General features: G+C 38.0%; 1 long non-coding RNA gene across 1 annotated transcript; it reads right to left on the bottom strand.

Moving 5' to 3' along the window:
• Nucleotides 1-693: 693 nt before the first annotated feature.
• LOC131506060 (uncharacterized) lies at nt 694-19,032 on the bottom strand. The gene is made up of 3 exons (XR_009258708.1): nt 18,925-19,032; nt 2,166-2,250; nt 694-1,114 (listed from the first exon to the last, which is right to left on the bottom strand). It is a non-coding gene; the product is annotated as an uncharacterized LOC131506060 (long non-coding RNA).
• Nucleotides 19,033-25,592: the final 6,560 nt, after the last annotated feature.

The raw sequence follows: 25,592 nt of genomic DNA, 5'->3' as shown, positions 1-25,592 counted from the left end.
ACTTAGTCATATCAACTGTGAAATTGGAAGGTGTATACCATGCTGTGCAGATTTGGAGGTTTTTAGACAAGAGGCAGGATGTGGGCCTTTCACAGTGTTTTATTTCTGGCCCCCTGAAATTTAAGTCTTGAGAAAATTCTCGGAGACACATGCCGTAGTTCATGGCAAATGTCCAATATGTATTGCCAAGGGATGGAGAGAGAGCATAGAGGGACATACTCCTGTGGGCGGAGTGTTTCATGAATACTGTTTAGTGAAAACCAATAGTTAATGGAAGCTGGTACTTCTATTATTGTATTAACTAGTCATAGTTTTATTTATTTTAAAATTTTTTTAGTGTTACTTATTTTTGAGAGACAGAAAGAGAGACAGAGCACAAGTGAGAGAGGGGCAGAGAGAGAAAGAGAAGGAGACACAGAATCTGAAGCAGGATCCAGGCTCCGAGCCATCAGCACAGAGCTCAACGCAGGGCTCGAACCCACAAACTGTGAGATCATGACCTGTGCCGAAGTTGGACCCTTAACTGACAAAGCCACCCAGGCGCTCCCATCGTTTTAAAGTAAAAGATATAATCGGGTTGGTACTAAGTGGAAAATACCTACAATAAGTAAGCAAATGAAACGTTGTGTGAAAAAGCATAGCATCTGATCCAGGGAATTATTAAAGAAATGGTCTCTAGTTATCATTATCATAGTATAAGTACAATTTGGTTTGATGGGATTCATTTTGGCAATCTTTTTATTAGTGTTTTTATTTCACACGTAATATAAATTATCCTTGTCTTTTCTTCCTCCTCATGGCCAGACTTTGACATAATGTAAGAGACAGAGTGATTGAAAATACAGATACATATGCAAACATTTATTTATATCTATTTATATGGATACATACAACTTTTGGCCGCAGAAGATTAATTGTTGCTTGAACACATTAGCTTAGTGGTTGCAAAATAAATGGTTTCTGCTTTCTTTTGCAATATTTAGTGCGTCCGAAAACTACAAGTTGCTTGACAAGACGGCATGTATGTTGGGTCGTAAGCTCATTACAAGACGCGTGTATGTCTTCCTCATCTTTCTATTCCCCAAGCTCAGGACAGCCACTTGTAGAAAAGTTCCTTTTCAGAAAATGTTTGCTACATGAATGACTCCAGATCACGTACAACTAAACTTTTAAATCACTTCCCCTGCTCCCATCAGTTATTTTTAAGAAGATATAAATTCCCATGCTCCCAAAGCACCTAACTTCCCCTGTAATCAACATAATCAGCATGTTGCCACCTCTCTGAGTCTATCCTGGAAAGCATTTGTTTGAGCAAAGGAAACCTGTCCATTTAAATTTTGCCACAGCGATCTCTCTCTCTCTCTCTCTCTCTCTCTCTCTTTCTCAGAGCCAAATTTGATGAGATCAAAACACTAAGATAAACAAATATTTGCTCTACTGAGAATATTTATGACCATGCCTATTTGCCTTGACTAGCGCTGTGGAAGCTCCTTGATACAGGACGGATGCTATGGGCCCAAGAGCGATGGTTTTAACTCCACAGTCAGCCTGACCTGGTCTCTTTGAGGCTCAACTTCCTTATCTGAAAAACAATGACAGTAAGATCTCTCTATATTTCCTGAGGCTCCTTAGAGCCCCTTTTCCATCTAAATAGAAGCCAGCCACCGTTGGGGAGCATGTCACTGTGCCAAACTGGCAAGGCTTAGAAAGTTGGAAATCATTACATATTACGCATTGAGCTCTCAGCTCACCTACAAACACTTGCTTTAACTTCGGCCGCTGACTCCTCTCATATTTTCTCAGAAACCCCACAGAAGACCAGCTCTCCCTGAGTTGTATTTTCATTTCGCTAGTTGACAAGCAGTCATTTGTGGCAGGCATTCGTTCAAAGCACCTTCCAAACCATACCTGACTTGATCCTATAAGCTCGATGCCACCCCTTGAAATATGGCCTATGGTCTTATTCTACCTAAAACCTTCTCTTCATTGTAAAATATTTCAGCGTTCACTCCTAAACTAAATGGGGGAGCAAGGGCAGTAGTGGTTAACTGTGGGGGAAAGCTTTAAATGCACCATAGAAAATCTGCTGGGGAATATTCAAAAACAAAAAACAAACAAAAAAAAAACCATGTGGAATTTTATTTAAGAGAAAAGAAAATAAATACCTTCCACCTCGGCAGGGCCATGTGATCGTCAGAGGACATTTCCTGTCAGCGAGGCCAGATCCAGGAGAAGAATCCAGATGTCTCTCTGCAAAACCAAATGCCATGTTGCATCCCTTTCATTTTTGCTGAGGCTTTGAAGTAAATAGGAATAGAAGCAGCCCTAGCAAATTACCTGAGGACTGAAACATTTTTGACATAAGTCTTAGGAACAGAGCAACATATTTCTTGCCCTCCTTGAGAACACTAGCTCCGTTTCATCTCAGAGCCCCAAATGACGGAAACGATGACGGACTGATTGGACAGCAAGCCTCACTCCCCTGATGCAGATACAGACCACAGTCACCCAGCTGCTGCTTTGCAGACTCCTGAGACCTGATTTGCATATATATATTTAATTACGTGGGTGCACTGGGACCGCTGTTAGAACATTTTAATATTAGAATGGCATGAGGATTAACACAGCAGGCTTGATCAGGTAGACTGCCTTGCTCAGAAAGCCGGCCTGAGTGACCCTGAACAGAACATTCTTGCACGTGCATTGGAAAGCTCACATGAGCTAACTCATCTAAAGCACTTAACATGGTACCTAACTCATAGTAAACCCTCAACAGATGATATGCATTCCTATTACTATTCCCCCAGGTTATTTATAGGAATTGAGCTAAATTTCTCTTTGCCACGTGGCAAAGGCACTGTTTCCCAGACTATGTTCTGAAGCCCACTATTCCCTAAAGCTCAGAAAAAAAGAATTACCTTCATCGAATCATCCCGGAAACCGCGGCATTTGCCTTGAAAACTCAAAATGCACTGAAACTGAAATGCTAAAAGCTTTGAAAGGTCTGCAATTAAGTTTCGGGTTAACTTTATGAGTCTCAAATTTCCAAGACCACTTGAGCCTTTGGTTCCATCTCTGATGACACCATTTCATTCTTCTTTACCACACACGGAAACCAAACAGTTCCAAAGGAGCTTACTTTGGAAGCACTGGGGTATAGTAGGTCTTTGCAGATCAAACTTAGTTAAGAATCTTGAGATAAAGAGATATCCTGGATTATCTCGGTGGGCCGCAAGTCCACACTTACAGGAGAAAGATAGAGGGAGGTTTGAGACACAGAAAAAAAGAGGAGGGGGCAAGCTGGCCACAGAGGCAGAGGTGGGAGGGCTGTGGCCACAAGCCAATGAATGCTGACAGCCAACAGAAGCTGGAAGAGACAAGAAATGGATTCTCCCCTCGAGTCTCCAGAAAGGACACAGCCCTGCTGACTACTTGATTTCAGCCTTCAAGCTTCCAGAACTGTGAGAGAATACATTTGTCATCGTAAACCCACTGAGTTTATGGCCATTTGTGATGGCAGCCTTAGGCAACGAATACACCCAGCTTCACCATTTACAAAAGCCCGCCCTGGCCTGTGATCAGTGACAACAGTGCCGCAAGAATCCAACGTAACAGTATGTGTGAAAATACACAATTTAAAGTACTCTTGCACCTATAACAGTATCTCTATCGTTAGTTACTATGTGGAATCTACAAACTGTTTTTCCTCCAGCTGAAAGAGTGATTCCAACTTTCGTTTGCTTGGCAACTTTTCGGTTTTCTCTTACTTCTTTGTTTTTTGTTGTGTTTTGTTTTGCTCTATGATAACTAGATCGGGCGTTCTCATCTCCTCTCATTCAGAACCCACCATGGCAAATAGTGGACTCCTAAGGAAAATCTCAGCGATATGAGACATATAGCGGAACTGATCCGAAAGAGAATAGCTCTTCTTCCAAAACAAACCAAGGCTTAAATCAACATATACAAATGTAAATTGAAACAAGCCCACTGAGATAATAGGGAAGATTATGATAAACTAATACTCACCTAGATTGCAATGAAACACCTCTGGTTAGTAAACTACTTGCTCCCGAGATAGTTAGCATTATATTTCAGTTTTAATAAAAGATACACTGGACATATTTCAATGACATCTGTCTCTCTGGATTCTGGAAATAAATCTATTAGCCTTCCTCAAACTTTTTTCCTGAAAACGGCAAAAGCTCAAACCATAAGAACTACGGCTTTTCAAAGGAACCGAATGCAATTAGAGAAGCCGCCTTCTACACAGGGAGGCACGTGAGAGCCCTCTTTGTCAGAGACTCACTTCCTCAACTACCTGGAGAACAGAGGCTCAGAGATGGCACACCAAGAAGCATATCGAGAGAGCCAACCTCGATACTCTCACTTTCTTTTTGAAACTGTGTCCTTTTCCTATTCACCTCAGCAATTGACTTTACCTACTCCCAGCAGTGATCAAATTTCTCTTTCCTTTTAAAGGAAGAATCTTCATTTGATAGAATCTACACTTGGCTGGATATTTAGCTCAGAGTGGCAAGCAATGAGAGTTTCCAAGGGGTCGTTGGCTGTGGCATTCACATTTAAATTTATTTCTAGAAACTGACTCTTCTCTCAAACCGTCCTAAATGTTATTGGAAACTCAGTAATTTTATGGGGAGCCTGGCAGAAACTGAGGAGACCTACCATTCTGACTCTCCTTTTTTCCCCTACGCTCTCTTCACAACAGCCGGTACCCTCTAGTAGTTCTGACAAGGTTTTCCCCTAAAATCTTTTAAATTCTTTAAGTGGGTAGTCTGGGAGAATAGTTTTGGGTTTTTTTGTTTTTGTTTTTGTTTTTCCAATTTGTGTGTGTGGCTTGCTCTACACTTACCTCAGTTTAGTGCACACATCCCTGTAAAACTTCCATAATGTCCAATATGTGACATTATTCTAAATCTGCGGTTTACGAAGGTAATTCTATGACGATGTATCCTCTTGACATATCATAGGCTCTTGGAAATTATAACAGGTGAAGGTCATGGGAAAGGCTTTCAATGGCACGAGCCATCAGTCTGACAAATTCTTACAATTCTCCCTACCGAAAGCCAGCATTTCAATCTCCATCTTACGAATTTTTAAACCCCAAATATGTGTCCAGGAAATTAGAATGTATCAGTGAATTAAAGTAACAAAAATCTTTGTCCTCAAAAAAGCTCACATTTAAGTGAGTAATAGCAGTTCACACTTACTGTGAGTGAAGTCCTATTTTTAGTATTTTATATATATATATATATATATATATATATATATATATGAACTCATTTAGTATTTTATTCATATATATATATATATATATATATATGAACTCATTTAATCCTTACAACAACCAACATCCTGCTGAGATTGATATAATTAGTCTCCCCTCTTAAGAGAAAAGAAACCCAGGACAAAACAAACTTAAGGGACTCGCCCAGAGTCCTGAGAATGAAGTGTTGGCTTTAACTTTCAAAGGAAAATGAAATGCAAACGTTTACAAAGGAATATAAGAGGTGCTCAATGCTTAGTTCAGCACGTGATAAAATCTGGTGAAAAAATTCATCTTCCCCGACTATTAGGGGATGTCTTAGTTCATGTGAGCTGCTATGACAAAATACCACAGGCTGAGTAGCTTATAAACAATAGAAATCTTTTTCTCACAGTACCGGAGGCTGGAAATCTGAGATTAGGGTGCCAGTACAGTGGGGTAAGGACCTCTTCTGGGTCGCAGATTTCTTTTGGGCCCTCACATGGCATGTGCTTCAACGTATGAATTTGGGGAAGCCATAAATATTCAGATGACAGCAAATGACTTTTGTTATGTAGCTTCTTTTTGCAATCCACACAACAAAAGTTGGTAATATGAGCATGATAATATTTTCCAGATGTAAAGTGATAAAATCCATATAAAAATTAATTTTTCATTTCTAGAAGAAAAGTGCAATTGATGGTAGCTTTATTACTGAACTATTGTTTTTAATAATAAAAAATCATGTTAGTACTCCCACAGTTTATAACTATATGTACATTATGTCATTATGCGACTAATGTCTTGCTATAGCCACTTTCTTGCATTTAGATATGCCTCTAGAGTAGCAAAGGCTAAACACACAAAGCCTTCTATATTATTAATTTATAAGTTTAGCATTTACCTCTAAGTTGCTTTGTAAGCATGGTGAGGATATTGACTACGGTATACAGAAACCAAATATATGCACATTAACTTTCAACGAGAATTGCGCGCAACAAAAATTTATGACTGAGCAAAGGCACGAAGAAAATCTAATGGAGGAAGAAAGTCTTTTCAACAAATGGTGCTAAGACACTTGGATATCCTCATGCAGAAGGATGGATCTGAACCCTTACCTCACTCCACACACAAAAAGTAACTATCATAAACATAAACGTAAGTACTAAAACTTTAAAACCTTAGAAGAAAATGTAGAGGTCAATGTCGGTCACGTAGGACTCTGTAATGATGTTTTTGAATACATCAAACACATGAGGAAAAGAAGCATTAACAATTTGGACTTCATCAAAATTCACAACTTTTGTGCTTCACAATACACCAGCAAGAAAGTACAAAGACAAGCCACACACTAAAAACACGTTTGGCATCACATATCCCATAGAGAATTCTATCTAGAAAATAGAACGAACTCTTACAACTTCATAATTGAGAAGATACACAACCCAATAAAGTAGCCAAAATATTTGAATAGGTATTTCATCCAAGAAGATATAGGAATAGCCAATATGCACATGAAGAGATGCTCAACATCATTAGCCATTCTATACCAGTAAGAATATAAAATGGTGCAGCCACTTATAGAATATTTCCATCAACCCAGGGCAGCCCGAGGAATTGCCTTCTCTACATTTTGGATTAGAATCAAAACACTATTTCACCTACAACCTCAGCGAAAAAAAGACAAATATCCCCCCTCCCTTATTCCATGGCCCATGAAAGTCAGCCCTAATTGATCACTGGACTCTTCCCCCAACCAACCTATGCACAGCTTCACAAGTTTTTCAATGGAGAATGTTTACAAACATTTCTACTTGTCATTTCTTGTTATTTGTACTCCTTTTAGACCTCCCCTCAGCAGGAGGGAAGGGGGGAATTTCTTGCCCACACCTTCAAATTGGACTGCAGAAGCCATCATACAAGGGATGTCTTATACAAAAATCATATTCTAAAGTATTGGTTTATTTTTAGTCAAATAGTAGTTCATTTCTTAGTCAAACATGATGTTAGAAACCTTAAAAAAAGTGTGTTGTTTTAAAAGATATAAGGAAATAAATTATAACATTCATAGGTTAACTCCTTACAATAATTCTGGGGGGTAATTATCATTATTATGTTACATTATACTATGCATGTATATATGCATATAATTACTTCATTTTAAGATTATCCAAGGAAAGGAAAGAATATACAGACTTTTAAAAAAGACTTCCTGGTATGAAATCTCACTGCTTTCAACATCTTTATACGGTAAAATTTTTATACGGTAAATAATACTCTTTTGCTGGTGGTGGTAAGTTGGTTCAGCCACATCAGCCTTTGGAGCATCACTACTTTTTGTCAAGCCATTTCACACCCTTGCTAACAGTTGTGAAAAAAAACTCTTCCTTAATTCTAGTTCCTCACCTCTTGTGTTGAGGTTATACTTATCACCAAACCTCCCACAGGTATCTCACAGGAACATATTTCTTTCATTTCATCCTCAACCGAAATAGAACCCATAGCCTTGAAATCACCTGCTGGGTACTTTGTTGTCAACTGCCTTAAATCTCACACTATACCCTCCATGGCTAAGTACAAAGTCACGTAAGGCAGACCAAATTTCCTGGAATGATTTTAAATGCTGTTGTATTCCACAATATTGTAAATCAAATCGGCCTAATGCAATATGATACACTGTCAGAGTAATAGAAAGTAAGATAAAAGTCTTCATTAAGGATCAAATTTCTATTATCTTACCTACTTGGTGTGTCCTTTTAAGGTGCACTTAATACACTTGTATCTGTTGATAAGAGCAACCCCGGATTATAAAAAAAAAAAAAAAAAAAGTAGTGATTGTCCCCATTCAAATGATACCTCAGGCACCTGTTCCCCACAGACAGCATAAGCATGAGGTAACAGATCAATTTGAGATCTGGCTGGTTGTGCCCAAATCGCATCTTTCCAGGGCACTGTGTGACATGGGTTCGCACCTTTGTAAAATATTCTCTCTACTCAATATGTTTTGGTGGTCTGTCTCCCTCCGGGTCGTTAATATCAGCATGACAAAATACGCAATTAGGCTCGCCTATCTTAGCCTAGTTCTTTTGACAAGAAACAACACTGTGAACTTCTCTGTGTTAACATGAACAGGTGACAAAGGGGGTCAAATACATAATCACAGCTGCCAATATCAGAGAGTTCCTTGAAACACAGAAATCTAAAAGCCAGCTATTTAGCTCAAGCCCCAGGGAGAGGAGTTAGCTTTTCTAACTCCTCTTTCCGGGCAAGCCACAAGCGCTTTCTCTCTATATAGCTTGGCAGCCCATTAAAGCGCAAAATTCTTTAGTCGGTGAGGCAATAAAGTTGAATAATTGCCGCCCTGAGTCTTTCTCAAAGTCATTGGAAAGATGACCGTTGTAAGATAGGTTTGCTTCTGGTAAACGATCTATATTAAAGAGCAGGCTGCAGAACAGCAGGGACTAGCTGGCCACAGTTACCAGCAGAGGCAGCGAGTGGCAAGGGATTGGCTGAAAGAACAGCCGCTGCCTCAGTGACCAGGGCTCTGCTGGACCTCCATAAGCAATATGGTTTGGCTTGCACCGCTGCTGGCCTTTGCTAGCAAATGTCAGGTCGGCTACTGCTCTGCGTGGACTCGTGGAACAACTGCTTTTACAGGCAAAGATAACCATCTGGTCACTCAAAACTAAGTAGGGATAACCCTGGGAACACCGGGAGATTGCAAGGCGAAAAAAGATATTAGCCCCACCCTAAAGTCATTTCATATCTAACAGACGAGACGAAAGAACAAATATTTCTAACCCTAGCAGCAGGCACGGAAATGTACAGCTCGTAGCGAGAACTCCAGGTGCATTGTCTTATTAGATAAATGCAAACGCTGCCGTGTGTCAACTGGGTGATCAGTGTTCAAGAACCTAATCTCTTCCTGCCTCTGTTTTCAATTGCAAAATTAGAGTGCTGCCCTCTAATGCCATTGTGAGAAGTAAAAGAAAGAATTAGCCTCCCCCCAGAAGAGTGAAAAGCTTTGTCCCTGGTACTTGATAAATATTAGCTTGTTAAATTTTTTCTAATAAGGCATGAACAGCAGAAGCACAAGACCACACCGAGACACTTACGTGGCGCTCTGGAATCAGGTATTAATACAACGGAAATGATGGGCCTGTAGAATGAACACACCATGCCAGTTGTCTGGGAAGGCTTCAAGAAGTAGACATGGTCTGATGGAGAAAAATGGACAAAATTTCTAAGGGGAGCAGAGGGAGGAAAACCTTTTCAAGGAAGAAGGGGAAGTTGTTAATCCGGCAAGTACAGAATGAAACCACGAAGAGGAAATTCATCTGGTGAAACGGCAATGACAACACGTGATCAATGCTAGATTCAGAAGATCTTATTCTGATATTAACTACTGTATTGATGAAATACAGAAATGGAAATGGAAATAATCCAAGCCTCTTCCAGAACTATCTTATGACTGTAAGATATTCTTAACATGAAATTCTTATCACAGTACTTTTGATCAAGAATTCAGAAAGGCTCGTTAAATAGGTTAAAACTGCATCATTTTAAAAGCCTGCTTCGATTTGCTCTTGCGTAATAGCTCACTTAATTCCATGACTTTTATACCACTGCTGAAGTCAAACAGTTCAGAATTCCATTCAACCTCTCTGCTCTTATCTAACTCTCACATTCCACCGGTCACGTCCTTCTGACTGTATGTCCATAAATTCTAATACAAAACTTGGTTTCTTCCTACCCAAAGGATGTCCTTCTTCTAACTTCTAATTCAATTCAGATTTTATTTATTAATGCTTGTAGAGGACTTCAAGTTCCAAGTGTGAAGGACCACAACACTACCAGATAATCCCCCAAGATGAGGAATAGAGTGAAAAAATTAAAAAAGAGAGAAAATGTACCCCAGGAACCTGATAGATAATATCAGACAGTCTAACATAACACAAAAGCCTGAATCCCAGGTGTTTTTTTTTTCTTTTTACACAAAATTTTACAATAGACAAAACCGCTCTTTTCTAGAGTAGATTAATGGCTATATTAGCCAGGTTTCAGAGGTGGACAACAAGAGCAAAGGGGCAGAAGGAAAGATTTGGGGGAGAGGGACCTGGGTTAGATCTAGGTTGTGGTCTGCTTACACGACTATATATAATTACTAACATTCATTAAACTGTACATGTACAATGAGTGATCATTATTGTAGGTAATGAATATCTTAATTTAAAATAACTGTTAAGAATACTTGCCCAGGGATCAATCCCTAGACTTGGGATTTAGCATCAGGGATACAAAAGTGAGTAAAATACCACACCACCCCTTCAAGATCACAACGGAGACAAGGATGTCAACATACAAACATCACAGTTACAGGATCCTGCAGAGGGGTCACTGGTGATAAGGAACAAGAGAGCCACAAATTCGTCTTACAACCTTTCCCAAAATGCATGTGAGAACCCAAACTAGAGTTGTAGAGTAGATTCTGGTAAATGAAACAAATATGCATGGCAATGGACTACAGTCGCAAGTTTATTAATGGAGAGTAGCAGGATGGCACAAACTTACTCCTGGCAATTCAAGGAAGGTGTACAAGATGGAGGCCATCCTGTGGCGGCAGATTGGGATGGGTACATTGCGTAGACTGGGCGATGGAGGGATAGAATTCAGATGTGTTTACTTGAGAATTAGTGAAAGCACGAGATGTTGGGTGGTTGCTGCTCTCTGTTTTCAATCAACTGCTGATCCGAAAATATTCTCCAAACCACAAAGTCTCAATTTGACTTTAAATTAAAATCAAAGAAGTAGCATTTTTAGCATACCAGACCAAAATTTTCATGAAATTCTCCAATCTCCATTTAAGAGTCTGGGTCAGCTATTAAATGTTGGGAAACAATTCTTCATGAGTATTTTCACATTTCTGGACAATCTGAGCTTTCTGAGCAAAGGGCGTTGGTTAAAGGGTGATTGAGAACAAAAATGCCAGAAACTAGAGACAATATATTGCTGCAGAGAGATTTAGAGCTATCTCCCCCGGAGCCATTTGCTTATATTGCAGGGAGTCTGGAGACCTTTTCCTCCACCTCCCTGGAGAAGAGTTGTATACACTGCAGAGTAAAGATTTCCTTCTCCCTTCTTGCGGAGGCCAGGATGGGTTGGGATGACAGTCTCTCTGCATGAGCTCGGAGTCTCAGAATTTCAGAGTTCCTCTCCTGGGATATAATCCTACTTTAGTACAGGGTAACGTCAGGCGTTCACCATGATGCCCCACAGAGGTGGGTGCTCTGGAAACCAGTGCTGAGATAATAAATAAACTAATAAATGATCTGTTTTCTCATCCAGAGTCTTCATATTGCCTGCCAGAATATGAATATATATGTTTTTATGTATAATGCCTATTTGTATATTATAAAAATATAATAAATATGTGTACGATAAATATATGCATATTAATATTTTTAAAACGTGTTAAAGGTGTTGTATTGCCTATTGTAATTCAATCTCCCTACACCTCTCTTACATCTTTTCCCCAGGACATTTTACGTATCAACATTACAGTTTCAGAGCAAGGCTTGTAGTCACTGAAACCAATCATTGGATTTATTTGTCTTGTAGGTTGGTTTAGGAATATTGACCTTAAATCGTCAGCACATCTCTCTGAAAGCAGAGACAGGTTCAGGAATGAGTAAATGACCCAATGAAGACGAATGATGTAAAGAGAGATTTGCTGGGGAATTATGAAAACTCCCCTTTCTTTTAAGAAAGCCACAGAAAGATACTCACTCTCTCCTACTTGGCTACTTTTGGTAATCCTACAGCTTAAAGGGGGACCAGCATTAGTATGAAGTAGAAACCACTGAAGGGAATTCAAGTAACCAGGAAAAACCTGAGTCTTTGATGACTTAAGCATCAACCTACTGCAAAGGCTGTCCTAATTCTGAACCTCCTATTTTGTGAGCCAATTAATTTCATTACTGTGTTAACTCACCTGATTTGAGTATTATGTTACAAGCAACCGAATGCATTCTTTTTTTAATGTGTATTTATTTATTTTTAGACAAAGAGAGAGTGGGAGATGGGCAGAGAGAGAGAGAGAGAATCCCAAGCAGGCTTCACACTGCCAGTGCAGGGCCCGATGCACGACTAGAATTCACGGACCATGAGATGATGATCTGAGCCAAAATCAAGAGTCAGCCGCTTAACCAACGGAGCCGCCCAGGCACCCGGACCTGAATGCATTGACACATAATTAATAAAATATCTATGGACAATTAATTCTGAGGATCTCCTTTGCTAAAACAGGTTGTGTACGATGCAAATTTTCCTGTAAGGTTAATCTTATCTAAAGAAGAATATAATTATACTAACTAAAGGAAAAGTATAATTGAGAAGGAAAATGATTTTAACGAATAAGTGAAAAGATTACAACAAATACATTGATAAGTAAATAAATAAAATATATACATATACACATATTATTGGTTACCTCGCAAACAACTGCCAAAAAGAAAGTTATCTTTTCTTCCTTAAGGAAGGAAATTTATGCGGCACCTGGGTGGCTCAGTCGGCTAAGCGTCCAACTTTGGCTCAGGTCATGACCTCACAGTTCATGGATTCAAGCCCAGCGTTGGGCTCTGTGCTGACAGCTCAGAGCCTGGAGCCTGTTTGGATTCTGTATCTCCCTCACTCTCTGCCCCTCCCCCACTCATGCTCTGTCTCTCAAAAATGAATAAACATTAAAAAAAAATTTTTAAGACAGATTTATATACATGTAATTTATATATGTTGGTAAATTTAGATATTGGAAAAATTTTGAAGTGTTTTATGAGAAGAGAAAGGGAAGTTAATAAAAGATAGAGCATTAAAAACATATGTAACTAATTGTAACTAAAACAATAAAGTCAAAAAAATCAAAGCAATGGAAGAACATTATGGCCCAGTAGAAAAACCTGGTATATATAAAAATTACTATGAGCTTAAAAGACAAAATATACACATAATGGGTAGAATATTCATTCAGTCAGTCAATAATTGTTATATACCAGGAAGGTTCCAAAAGCTGGTGATTACTGGTGAACAAATTATACAAGAATCCCTTCTTTTATTGCGTTTCATTTACCGTTTATTACTTGAGGAGCATATTGGTTATTTGCAAAACAACTCATTTTGAAAATCACCTTATAGATATTGCCAAAATAAAACATGGGATAAGAGGCCAAAAGTTATCCTTAAATGAGACACTCAATTATAATTGAATATATAATATTAGGATAATGACAAAACTGGATATTAACTGATATTAAGAAATTATTCACAGGGCACCTGGGTGGCTCAGTTGATTAAGCGTCTGACTTCGGCTCATGTCACGATCTCACGTTTGTGAGTTCGAGTCCCATGTTAGGCTTTGCCCTGACTGCCTAGAGCCCGGAGCCTGCCTCAGTTCTATGTCTCCCTTTCTCTCTCTGTTCCCCACCCCCACTCACATTCTGTCTCTATCTCTCAAAAATAAACATTAATTTTTTTTTTTAACATTTATTTATTTTTGAGACAGAGAGAGACAGAGCATGAACAGGGGAGGGGCAGAGAGAGAGGGAGACACAGAATCTGAAACAGGCTCCAGGCTCTAAGCTGTCAGCACAGAGCCCGACGCGGGGCTCGAACTCACAGACTGTGAGATCATGACCTGAGCCAAAGTCAGACGCCCAACCGACCAAGCCACCCAGGCGCCCCTACATTAAAATTTTTTTTAAGAATAAATTATAAAGGAAATTATTCCCTATTAGTACATTGAAAGGCATTGGGATTCTTTAAAAAGTCAAGATCTTATCTTTAATAAATATATGTTGAATATTTATAGACAAAATATATGATAGAGGGAATATAATTCAAAATTACCCAGTTGAGGAGAGACAAGATGCAGAGGAAGAATACATAAAATAAGACTGGTCAAGAGTTGATCATTGTTGAAGCCGAGTTGTGAGTATATGGGTTTCATTGTACTATTTCTTCAGTTTCCATAATAAGAAGTTTTTAAAGGTAAATTATACCATATTAATTAACCAAATTTCATAGCTTGAGCTATCAGGTATAAGGCAAAATAAAAACGAAACAATAAAGGTTCAGTGTAAATCAACATGGAAAAAATTTGGATAAAGTGATATCCAACATGACATCACTTATCAGAAAATAAAAAGTGTATTTAGCTACCACAATTTTCATTTCTATATCAAATACAGTATTTTCTTATCCAAAAGGATTATCATCTCCTTTTCCCCAAGTACTTTGCAGTATATCTCAATTAACAGGAGCGTTTCAATCATGAATTCTGCTACGATGTTAGGAAACTTGAAAATGGGTTAATATAGTCTAGACTGAACAGACACGTTCTTCTATCTCAGTAACTAATAACTGCAATGAAATAATTTAGTCCTATTGACTAAACTGTCTTCCTTGAGCCTCTTGAAAATGAATAACTTTTTTGATAGCCCTATTGTCTAATTATTCAAGGTCAAACTTTTAGCCATCTTTAAATTCTGTTTCTAGCCCTTCAAGCCCAGTTTGAAAGTTTTATGACTCTACCCTAAAAATACTTTCACACGATCTGTTTCTATCAACAATGTCAGAAGCTTAATGCAGTCCTCCTTGATATTGTAAAGCCTCTTTTCCTTTCAATATCATTACAAACTTCCCCTGGATGACTGATCCTAAGGCACAGATTAAATCATATTACCCTTTGATCCAAATTTAGATATGCTTTCCTATTACCTTTCCAAGGGAAGCGTAATAAACAGAGGAAGAAAAATAGGAATAGCACGAGAAAACATGAATTTGAATCCTGACTACATAATATACTCACTGTACTTTGGGAGAAGACAAGTGATAATTCAAAGAAAATAATATAAATGAAAATGTGCTGTGTATCTTTCAATTGATGGTGAACCAACATGATATTGATTATATATGTATATAAAAATAATGCATCAGCTTACTATGTGTCAGACGCTGTTCTAGGTACTGGGTATATATGTCCATGAAAAAAACAAAAATCCCTGCCATTGTGGGCTTTATATTTTAGCGGAGAGAGAGACGGTAACATGACAAGCAAAATGAATAGCAAACATGGTAAATCATACATTATCAGATGCATTAGAAGGTAGTAAATCGTATGGAGAAGTATAGCAAGGTCAAAGGATTTCAGAGTGCCATGGTCAAGGCAGGCCTTCCTCAGAAGGTGACTCGTGAGCACAGGTTAAGGGAAATAGGGAAGGCACCTGGAGAAATGTGTTAGGGGAGAGAAGGCAGATATAAGGTCACAGAGCACTGATGCAATAGATACAGCTTGGGACCAAACACAGAGCCATGTGAGCCATTTACTCTGAGGGAAATGCAGAACCGCTGGAGGTTCATGAGTAGGTGTGACCTGTTCTGTCCTACATTTTTGAAAGACCACTATGTTGGCTTTATTGAAAATCAACTCTAATGGGTCAAGGCTGAACGCAGGGAGATAAGTTAGGAGGCCACTGCAGTCACCCAATGGGAAGATGATGATAGCTTGCAACAAAATGGCGGTAAGTAGAAAATGAAATCTAAAAGTTTTCCTCAAAGATTTATGTGGGGAATGAGAAAAGGTGAGGCTGAGTAACTGGATGATGGATTTGCCATCAACTGAGATGAGTACATTTGCAGGGACTGCAGATCGGGAGTCCCAATATTGGGCTGTTAAATTGGAGATTCCTAGAAGACACTGAAATGGAAATGCATTTCTCTCCCAAATGATAAAACAGTGACCAGTATCATACTAGGCATCTTATATGCATCATTCTATTTGAGATGATTCTCACAACACTTTTATTCATAATTTTTACCCAGATGTTAATTAACTTGCCCGAGATCACTGAATAGAAGGAAAATCTGGAATTTGGACCCACTCTTCTTTCTGCCCCAAATATGTGCCCTACCCTCTAGTCCACACAGCCTTATTACTAATAAATGTGAAAATGATATCAGAGTGTCATGTTTCTTAGAATTTATTACCTGAGCAAAAATTCGCCAGCTATTAAAATAGGACAGTAGCTAAAGTGGAGTGAATTGCAGAAAAGTACCTGAACACCAAACAGAAGAACAACTTTGCAAAATTCGCCACACGATGCCCCAAAGGTACAACAGGAAATCAAAATTTGGCATCACGCCAGCCTTAGAGCTTTCATCATTTTAATCTGCAAAGACTATTATTCCAATTTTAAGTAGCTTATGTGATTTACCTTCGTAGGTCAGACCAAAAAGTCAGTAGTGATTTGGAGAAAGACCCTACCATTGTGCTCAAAGACATTTTATATTGGCAGGAAGTAACCGTTTATGCAATTATTTAGTGTAATCCTTACATTCCTATTGGTATAAGCTAGAGAAGAGAAAAATGTATATATGATGATCATGTTCCTTAGTGTGAAAGTGGACAAAATGCCGTCCCCAATGCTTCTTTCTGCTGAAATGTAATCAAGCCACTGAAGGACCTACAACTAAGAGAAAATGAAAAATACTTTTCTTACAATGAACCAAGAAGCTTGAAATAGGGACATTTTTTCATTACTTTTCCACTTTATTTCTCTAGCACTTTACTTCTCCTTAAAATAGTGTACATTTATACAACTAAACAAAGGCACCACTGCATTCCTTTAAAGAAATTAGAAACTAGAGTGATAATCCTAAATTCAGCATTGCTGTCTCTATTTTATTAACCATTGTAATGACCATTAATTTTTTCTCTCTTCCTAATTGAACTGGCCTGCCAATAAAAACTGTTAACTCTTGAATGGAAATAAAAAGAAAAGGCATACTGTTTCTTCTATATTCTATTTCTTAGCTTAATATTTCTCTAAGTAGCTAAGTCATTAAAAAAATCAGAAGGACTTTGTTAGTATAAGCAAAGATTAGAAATTTTAAGGCCCACATGTATAATATAATTTACATTACACTTGAATAGTACTTTTTTTTTATCTTAGTGATTATATCATATCTATCCAAAATACTAAAAGAATTATAGTTTTTAAGGCATCAATCCACTTTATACAGTCCAGGGAAAAGACTGAGTACAGATGACAAGTGATTCTTAATCCTGGACACACTGGGTGTGTTAGTCAGGGCTCCCCAGAGAAACAGGAGTATTAGGAAATATATATGGAGAGAGAGAAAAGAGAGAGAGATGGGAGGGAGGAATGGGAGGTAGAAAGAGATTTATTTTAAGGAATCGAGTCATTCTATTATGGGAGCTGGCAAGTCTGAAATTTGCAGGATAGTTGGTCAAGCTGGAGACTCTGGGAAGAGGTGACATTGCATCTGGAGTCCAAAGGCCAACTGCTGGCAAAATTTCCTCTTCCTCAAGGGACCAGGGTCTTTTCTTTTAGGGTCTTCAACTGATTGTATGAGGCCCACCCACATTAGGGAGGGTAGTCCTTCTTTACTCAAAGTTTACTGACTTAAATGTTAATATCATCTTTAAAAGAGCTTCACAGGGACATCCAGGCTGGTGTTTGACCAAATAGCTGGGTACCATTGCCTAGCTAAGTTGATATATAAAATTAACCATCACAGGAGATTTGGAAGACTTGAAGATACAACAGAAATTATGTAGATGGCACATGAGTGCCATGAAGAAGAGCAGGCCCTTTGGTTAGATGCACCAGTGAACAACAAAAAAACTAATGACTTCCATCCTTGTTAACAATTTACATGGTATTAACTAGACCAGTAGATCTTAAAGTGTGGCCCCATCACGGGACCTTGTCTTGGGCCCCATCGCAGACCTACTGAATCTGAAACTTGAGTGTAACCCCAGCAATCTAGGTTTTAACAAGCCCAGTGGGTAATTGTGATGCTAGAGTCTAAGAGCCAGTGAATGAGACCATTGCTTGCATCGCTACAGAATTCACACATTTCTATTTGCCTATTTTTAGTTCGTTTTTAAATTGCTATTGGTGCCTACACAGTGTCTTCTTGTTCACCAACAATCATTCATGGGGTGCCTACTACGTGCCAGGCTCCGTGCAGAACTTTTTCTGTGGTAACAAGGTACGGCAAAGAGAGGGGAGGATCTGGGCCACTTTGTATCAGATTCCATCTGCCACGTTAAGGTTTGTCGGTTGGTCTGTTTAGATGCTGACAACTTACCGACTTTTTAAAAACAGAAGTTCAGTCATCAAAAAATAATTCTAATAGCATCATGAGGAAGTAGGGTAACTGAGAAGTGATAGAAATGCCTGTTGGAAGAGTCGGGGAGCAAATAGAATCGTCCAGACAAGAAAGCGGAACCAAGGAGAGCATGATGACGGTAGAACTACACTTAGTGGAATCAAAGCACTGAACGGGTAAGGGGCATGAAGAAGAGAACACAGAAGACACTAAGGTTCGTCTCAGAAGCCTGGTCACGTGGATGTACACAGGCATATGCACATACGATGTAAATCAGAGATGAAAGATAAATACCTCTGTATAAGTAATAGATTGGGGGTCCTTTGGCATAAAGAGAGCGAAGTCACGGGAGCACAAAAAACTGTACAGTTTACAGTATGTAAACCATGACTTTCAACCAGCCTGAATAGTAGGGAGGGGAGAGAGGCCATGATTTTCATCACTAATATATGTGTCCAAGCATACTCACATACCTGATGCACACCAAAACAGTCAAGTTTCCCAAGATCTGGGCCGAGGAGACGTACAGACATCATGTCGCTGCATTGCAGAGTGCACAGGTTAAAAGAGGTAAATTCCTGTGATAAAAATAAGAAAACAAGGAATATCAAGGCAGAATCGTATAGAAGAACAACGACTCCAGCAGAGGAAAAGAAAGCAATAAAGGAAGCTAATTTTCTCTTTAGCTTATTTTTATTAGGACACTAATAATTTCCATTTTTCCAGCAGCTATACAATCTACAAAAAATGCTTTCCCTGGAAGAACAATATTGAAAAGAAATGAGCCTCTGGTAACAAGAAGAAGAAGGAGGAGGAGGAGGAGGAGGAGGAGGAGGAGGAGGAGGAGGAGGAGAAGAGAAAGAAAGAAAGAAAGAAAGAAAGAAAGAAAGAAAGAAAGAAAGAAAGAAAGAAAGAAAGAAAGAAAGGAGGGAGGGAGGGAGGGAGGGAGGGAGGGAGGGAGGGAAGGAAGGAAGGAAGGAAGGAAGGAAGGAAGGAAGGAAGGAAGGAAGGAAGGAAGGAAGGAAGGAAGGAAAGAATATTTGTCTAGTGATCAGGGGCATCCTCTGAGGACTATTTCAGCAAACATTTACATCTGTACGGACATACGGAATGATTCAAACATACCAGGGACAGGGGCGCCTGGGTGGCGCAGTCGGTTAAGCGTCCGACTTCAGCCAGGTCACGATCTCGCGGCCCGTGAGTTCGAGCCCCGCGTCAGGCTCTGGCTGATGGCTCGGAGCCTGGAGCCTGTTTCCGATTCTGTGTCTCCCTCTCTCTCTGCCCCTCCCCCATTCATGCTCTGTCTCTCTCTGTCCCAAAAATAAATAAAAAACGTTGAAAAAAAAAAAAAAAAACATACCAGGGACAAATACATGCTCTTACTGTTAAGATGAGTCACTTGTATTTCATCATAAAGAATGAACTGCTTTGCTAACAGCTACAGCAGTGGCAATGAAATGAAGAAAGAGGTTTGTGAAGAGAATAAGAAATGCTACTGAAGCCCAAAATTTCTCAGATGTTGGTCAATGAATTTTTAAAAGTAAACTGAAAAAAGACACATTGGTTCTAACTGTACCATGATCAGGGCACATATGGTTGGACATTCTGAGAATGGAGGAGAATAAGAAAATTTGGGCTATTCTGAAAAATTAAGCCTGGTAAATTCTACAGCCCACTGTGTAAGTTGAGGGAAACAATAGCTCTGGAACACAGATGAGTTGGCTGATTTTAAAACAGAAGGTTATGAAGACAAAAGCCAGGTTGTGGAAAACACAACCAGGTTGGAGGAAATATAATGTAATAATGCCCAAATAACATTATCAAAAGCAGCAGTAAATTATTAAGTTCTCAACTAAAAAAATTTTTTTTTCAAAAAGATTTTCAGAAATCAATTTTCAATTCAAATTCCTTTTTGATTATTTCAACATTTTTATTTCAATTTAACAAAAATCTTATGAAAAGTAAAGAAAAAGGGAATATTTTTAAAGAGACAAGTATGTTTTTCTTCTTCCTGATGTTCTATAAGATCATTTTTATCAGGCCCATTTTATATGGACCCAGGTGTACATATATATACCTATATCTAAAGATATAGGTATGTATATATCTTTATGTAGTTATATAGATATATATATACTCTATGTACCTAGATCAATAGATTAGAAAGATAGAGACAGAGAGAGACAGAGACAGAGAGAGAGAGAGAGAGAGAGAGAGAGAGAGAGAGAGAGAGAGAGAGAGAGATGCACATATATTCAGGTGCCAAATTATAACAAAAGCAACATACAGATACAAATTTCAGGTACTAGTTATTGAATGTTGGACCAATGTTCTGACCTGACACAGATGAGAAAATACTGCATAAAAGCTTAGATCTGTGCAAAATGTTGTTTGTAATTATGCTGTGATAAAAAATTGTAATCACTCAGTGATTTAAGTGACTGTTTATGATCAAACTATTTAAAATAAGTCATTTTGTTTTATAGCTATTCTCAGTATCTAAACCAGTGACATAAATATTATAGGAGATCAGAGGTAATTGTGGGAAAGAAGAAAATTATCTTCAAGCTTATAGAAGCATCTACTGGCAAAAACTGATAGAAGCAATTCTTAACTATTTATTGAAACAAGAACCTCTCTATGACATGTCTTTACTAAGTCACTAAGATTCAGGCTATAAATTTAGGTGTTTTGTAAAATGTTTTTACTTTATTAAGTTTTTTATATAGACTTTCCTTCCTCCCAGAGTTCTCAGTAAGGCTTTACAATTAATCATATTGCAAACATACAACATTATCCTGTTTTCAGTCTCGACATAGAGTATACGGTACCATAAATATCATTATTTCTATTCGAATTTATGATTATTCAAACATTTATGTCAGAGACACAAAAAATGGAATCAAAAAAATGTGATCAGTGTGGACTTCCTATGCATGAAATATTCTGCATTAAATTATTCTAACATGGGGTGACCTACATAGCAGCCAAGAACTCTTTGAGCTATTAAAGAAAGTTTTTTCTTTCAATAATTGCTCAAGAATTTAGAGTTCTACATTTAAGTAACCTTCCAAACAGAATTTTTTTCTTAGTTCAATGGGAATACAAGCATAATCTTAGAAGGCTACAAGAAAAATATATTTACATAAAGGGAAAGGAATACGCTCAATAACAAGATCAATATTTAGAATTAAACTACAATGTAATGAAATGAGAATTGTTTTAGTATTTATTTACATCCTCAACAGCACAAAACCTTCCTGGTTTTCTTTGGTCTTGCAGTCAGGGAAAAAAAAAACCTATTATTTTTATATTGCATTTTTTAATAAAAAAAATATTCCAAGATGTAAGCTGTTCAAAATGTACAGCGGTACTCTTTGGTTACATAAAAATCGTTATTGTTTCTACTGTAAAATCCACCTAATACAAATTATTTTCTACATTTTCTGAACCAAGTCTCTCGTAAGAAGCAAAGATCTAGGATTACCATTCAACATGGATGGATATGTTTTGAAAGAGGCTAATCTTACTTGAGTCAAATTAAATAGGGTCAGACATGAAAGTCCACATGAATAGTCTATTTCCTGTTCCGTCTCAGCAAAGGAGCAGCCTAGAGAGGCTCTGAGTCTGCAGCTGTCATGCTCCCCAGCCCTTGCCTGATGAAGGAGTCTTTTGTTCCACTGATAAGTGATACATTGTGCGCTGCTCAGGTGCCCAGAACAAAAAGTGTAGGGCACACAATGGGCCTCTCTCCGGTCAGTTTTAAGAAGATGAAGAATAAAAGCAAAACTAGCTTTACCTGAGATGTGTTTCTTTCAGTGAAACTTGCCTTGCCCATTCTAAAGGAAAATATCATTTTGTCTGTTTTTAAAAGCTTACTCTATAGTTTGCTCCTCCCCCCGCAGCCCCCCCACTCCCCCCCCGCTTCTGGGACAAAAGCAACGGGAACAGAAGGTCTTTTTTATTAAAATGCTTAAGTTGGGTGAATTGCTGGGTTTTGGAAGGGGCTTGCTGGAATGACTCTATCTCAGATAAATTGCCCCAATGTGTCTAAAAACAGCCAGCCATTTAAATGATCATTGATTTTATTTAGTTCTCGGTGTAGAAAGATTATTAAATCTCTTCTATAGGTTCGTAAACTTACCTAAAACATTTTACTTTTATTCAACGTATTTCTAAGTATAAAAAAGTATAATGTAAATAAATAAGCCATTTAATAAATATGGATAAAATACATAAATAATTTATAATAAATAAAAATCTCCAAAAATAATTTAAAAATCAGTGTAGGACCGGGGCACGTGGGTGGCTCAGTCAGTTAGGCATCCAGCTCTTGATTTCAGCTCAGGTCATGATCTCACAGTCAGGGAGGGTGATCCCCGCATTGGGCTCTACCCTGTCAGGGCAGAGCCTGCTTTGGATTCTCTCTCTCCCTCTTTCTCTGCCCCTCCTCATCCCCCTCCCCCCCCCCCCCCCGTTTGTACGCACGCATGCACTCTTTCCCTGTCTCTCTCAGATGAGTAAATAAACTTAAAAAAATCAGTGAAAGGTATATAATTTAATGAAATTATGTCTTATACTTCAAGAAAATGTTGGTATTTTTCCAGAGATATTCTCCAGCCACAGTGCAAAACATATTGGGGAGTAGTGGGAGAGGGAATCACCTCCTTTTCCAGTCTCCTGTAAATAGATGAAAAAGTCCCAACAAGCGTATTTTGCGTGACCCAGATGGAATGTGCAGCTATAAGCCACACTGATCATCTATGGCTTGACAAGTATACTTCATCAAGAAAAAAACTGCACTGCATCACTGAGGGTTATGGAAACAATCGCATGGGTTAACGCTGTTTAGATGTCAGTATCTGAGCTTTTCTCATCCACCTTCCATATCAAGTTATTGCATTTTTGGATTGACAACTCCATGATAATTGCAATCACTAAGATCAACAAAGTTTTTCACATAGCATTTCCATGCTGTGTATGCCAAGTATTTTTTGGATAATGAATAATGGGTCTCTAACATGTGACTTAATATGATGCATTCGAACGGTTCTTTAGCCTTTAGGTGCACCATTTACATTGTTTACTGTGTTACAAAATTAATTAAGAGTGCACATGCATTTTAAACACAGCATAAATGTGCATAAAATGTACACTGTATATGTAGGTAATTGTTGGGCAGGATTATGTTATCTGTTTTGTTTGTCTATTTTGTTAGCCTACAAATATCAAGAGCCTGGAACAAGGACTGGTAATCGTGGTGCACAGTTTGCTTCATTAATTAAATAATGAATTGGCAATGAGATGGTAAATACAAATCTTGAAGTGACAAAGAAACTTCCATACCTTCTGCTTAGTGAAATCCTGAATATTTTTGTATTGACTCTATTTATTACTGTCTTCTAAATTGTACCCAAGGTAAATTAAATATTGCTCATTTCTTTTGCATCTGATTGCAAGTTTTACAGTAAATTAGGCACATCACAGCTGGTATTATATTTGTCTTCTAGAATCCATCCTTCTAGAGAGCCAGAGAATTAAAGAAATTAGAATTCTAAAATGTTCACCACTTCTATTTCTTAAGATTGTAAATAATGAATATATTAGTATGTCAACCTATGAAATGAATACAGACCTTGTTCATTTTTGACAGCATTGAGAATGTCAAAATCAAAAAGTCTCAAACTTACTCAATGTTGCTTTAAGTTTGGGCAACAGAGTAAGAAAGGAAAAAAGGAAAGCAGTAGTTCATATGTTTACTATCTCATTTTACTAGGAGCATCGAGGTCAAATGCTTGTCAATGTCTTAAATTCAGATAACAACAAGTTGGGATTTTCTTAGACAAGTTTATTTCTTTTGGTAATCCAAAGGCCAAAAGCTGCCCACTATGGTCATTTGGAAGCTCTTAAGTGACCCTGGATGAACCATTTCTTTCACATCTTTTTCTCAAGTCACGTACGTGGTAAAAGTAAGCCCACTGCAAGTTAAATCCTGCTGGAACAAGAGTGAAATCCAAAATCGATATCAAAGATTTTATTTGAAGTTCATCTTTTGAAATAAAAATTCTCCATTCCGAACATCCCAGCTAGCTCTCCATTCAATCTTAGGAATAGAACAGAAAATCTTAGGGTAGAATAGAAAGCAAATGCAGAATTTAATAGTTATCTTGTACATTTTAATAAGATACATGCATGTGTATGAGGAGAGACTAAGGGAAAGAACAGAGAGTTCAACCAGCTTTTACAAAAAGCATTGTTTATTTTTCACTCCTGCAATGATATGCCTCATTTTAAAAAAATCCATAACTCAGAGGCTAAAAAAACTTCACACTACTAAATAAAGAAGTTAAGTTTTCAAGTATCTTTGAGAATTTTGTCACCAGCTTCAATCACCTTGTGTTTCTTCATTCTAACTACATTTGATTCCATCATCTTGGAACCACAGAGACATTGCTCTATGGTGCTTAGTTTTTATGTCCAAATATGTAGGAAACCAAACCATCCCAACCCACGTTGTTTAGATGGGAAAGGTAACCCATCCAAACATGAAAAGCAGACTCAAGAGAAGTCTTGAGTCTTTCCTCAAGACACTGGACTGTAAAATCTGAAAACTGACAAACTGGTAGGTCCTAAGTAACTATTGAATGTCTCTATAGTTCAGTTTCCTTTTCTGTAAAGTACACGCCAAAAAACTCCCAGTTTTAAGGATTACATGAGATGCAACATGAAAGTAGGCTTTGTAAACTTGTAAAAAAAATTGTAAATATCTAAGAACAGTTTATTTTTAATGGCAGTGCTTCCATGGGGATAGCATCTGTTCCAATATTGAGTTCTGGCTAGTTTTATTTACAGATAACACATTTTTATAATACATTAGATATTTCATAATTTCTTTCTCCCCACCAAGAGGACTGGGGTAAATATATGTAAGCCAAAATGTGACTTTTGCTTAAGAATTATTTTCTTGGTAGCAGCTCACTCAATGAGGACATTTATGTTAATGATGAATTGGTAATTTTTTACATATTCAACCAAGCAGTCAATCAATCGACAAAAATGGAGTCCCTACTGGAAATACCAAGTCCTGGCCCTAAAGTCTAGAAGTGACAAAGTAACGTCAGTGAAAGAGTGGAAGAGAAAA

The sequence above is a fragment of the Neofelis nebulosa genome, chromosome 3, assembly GCF_028018385.1.
Source record: "Neofelis nebulosa isolate mNeoNeb1 chromosome 3, mNeoNeb1.pri, whole genome shotgun sequence".
Classification (NCBI taxonomy): domain Eukaryota; kingdom Metazoa; phylum Chordata; class Mammalia; order Carnivora; family Felidae; genus Neofelis; species Neofelis nebulosa.
This window is presented reverse-complemented; position numbering and strand designations above follow the sequence as displayed.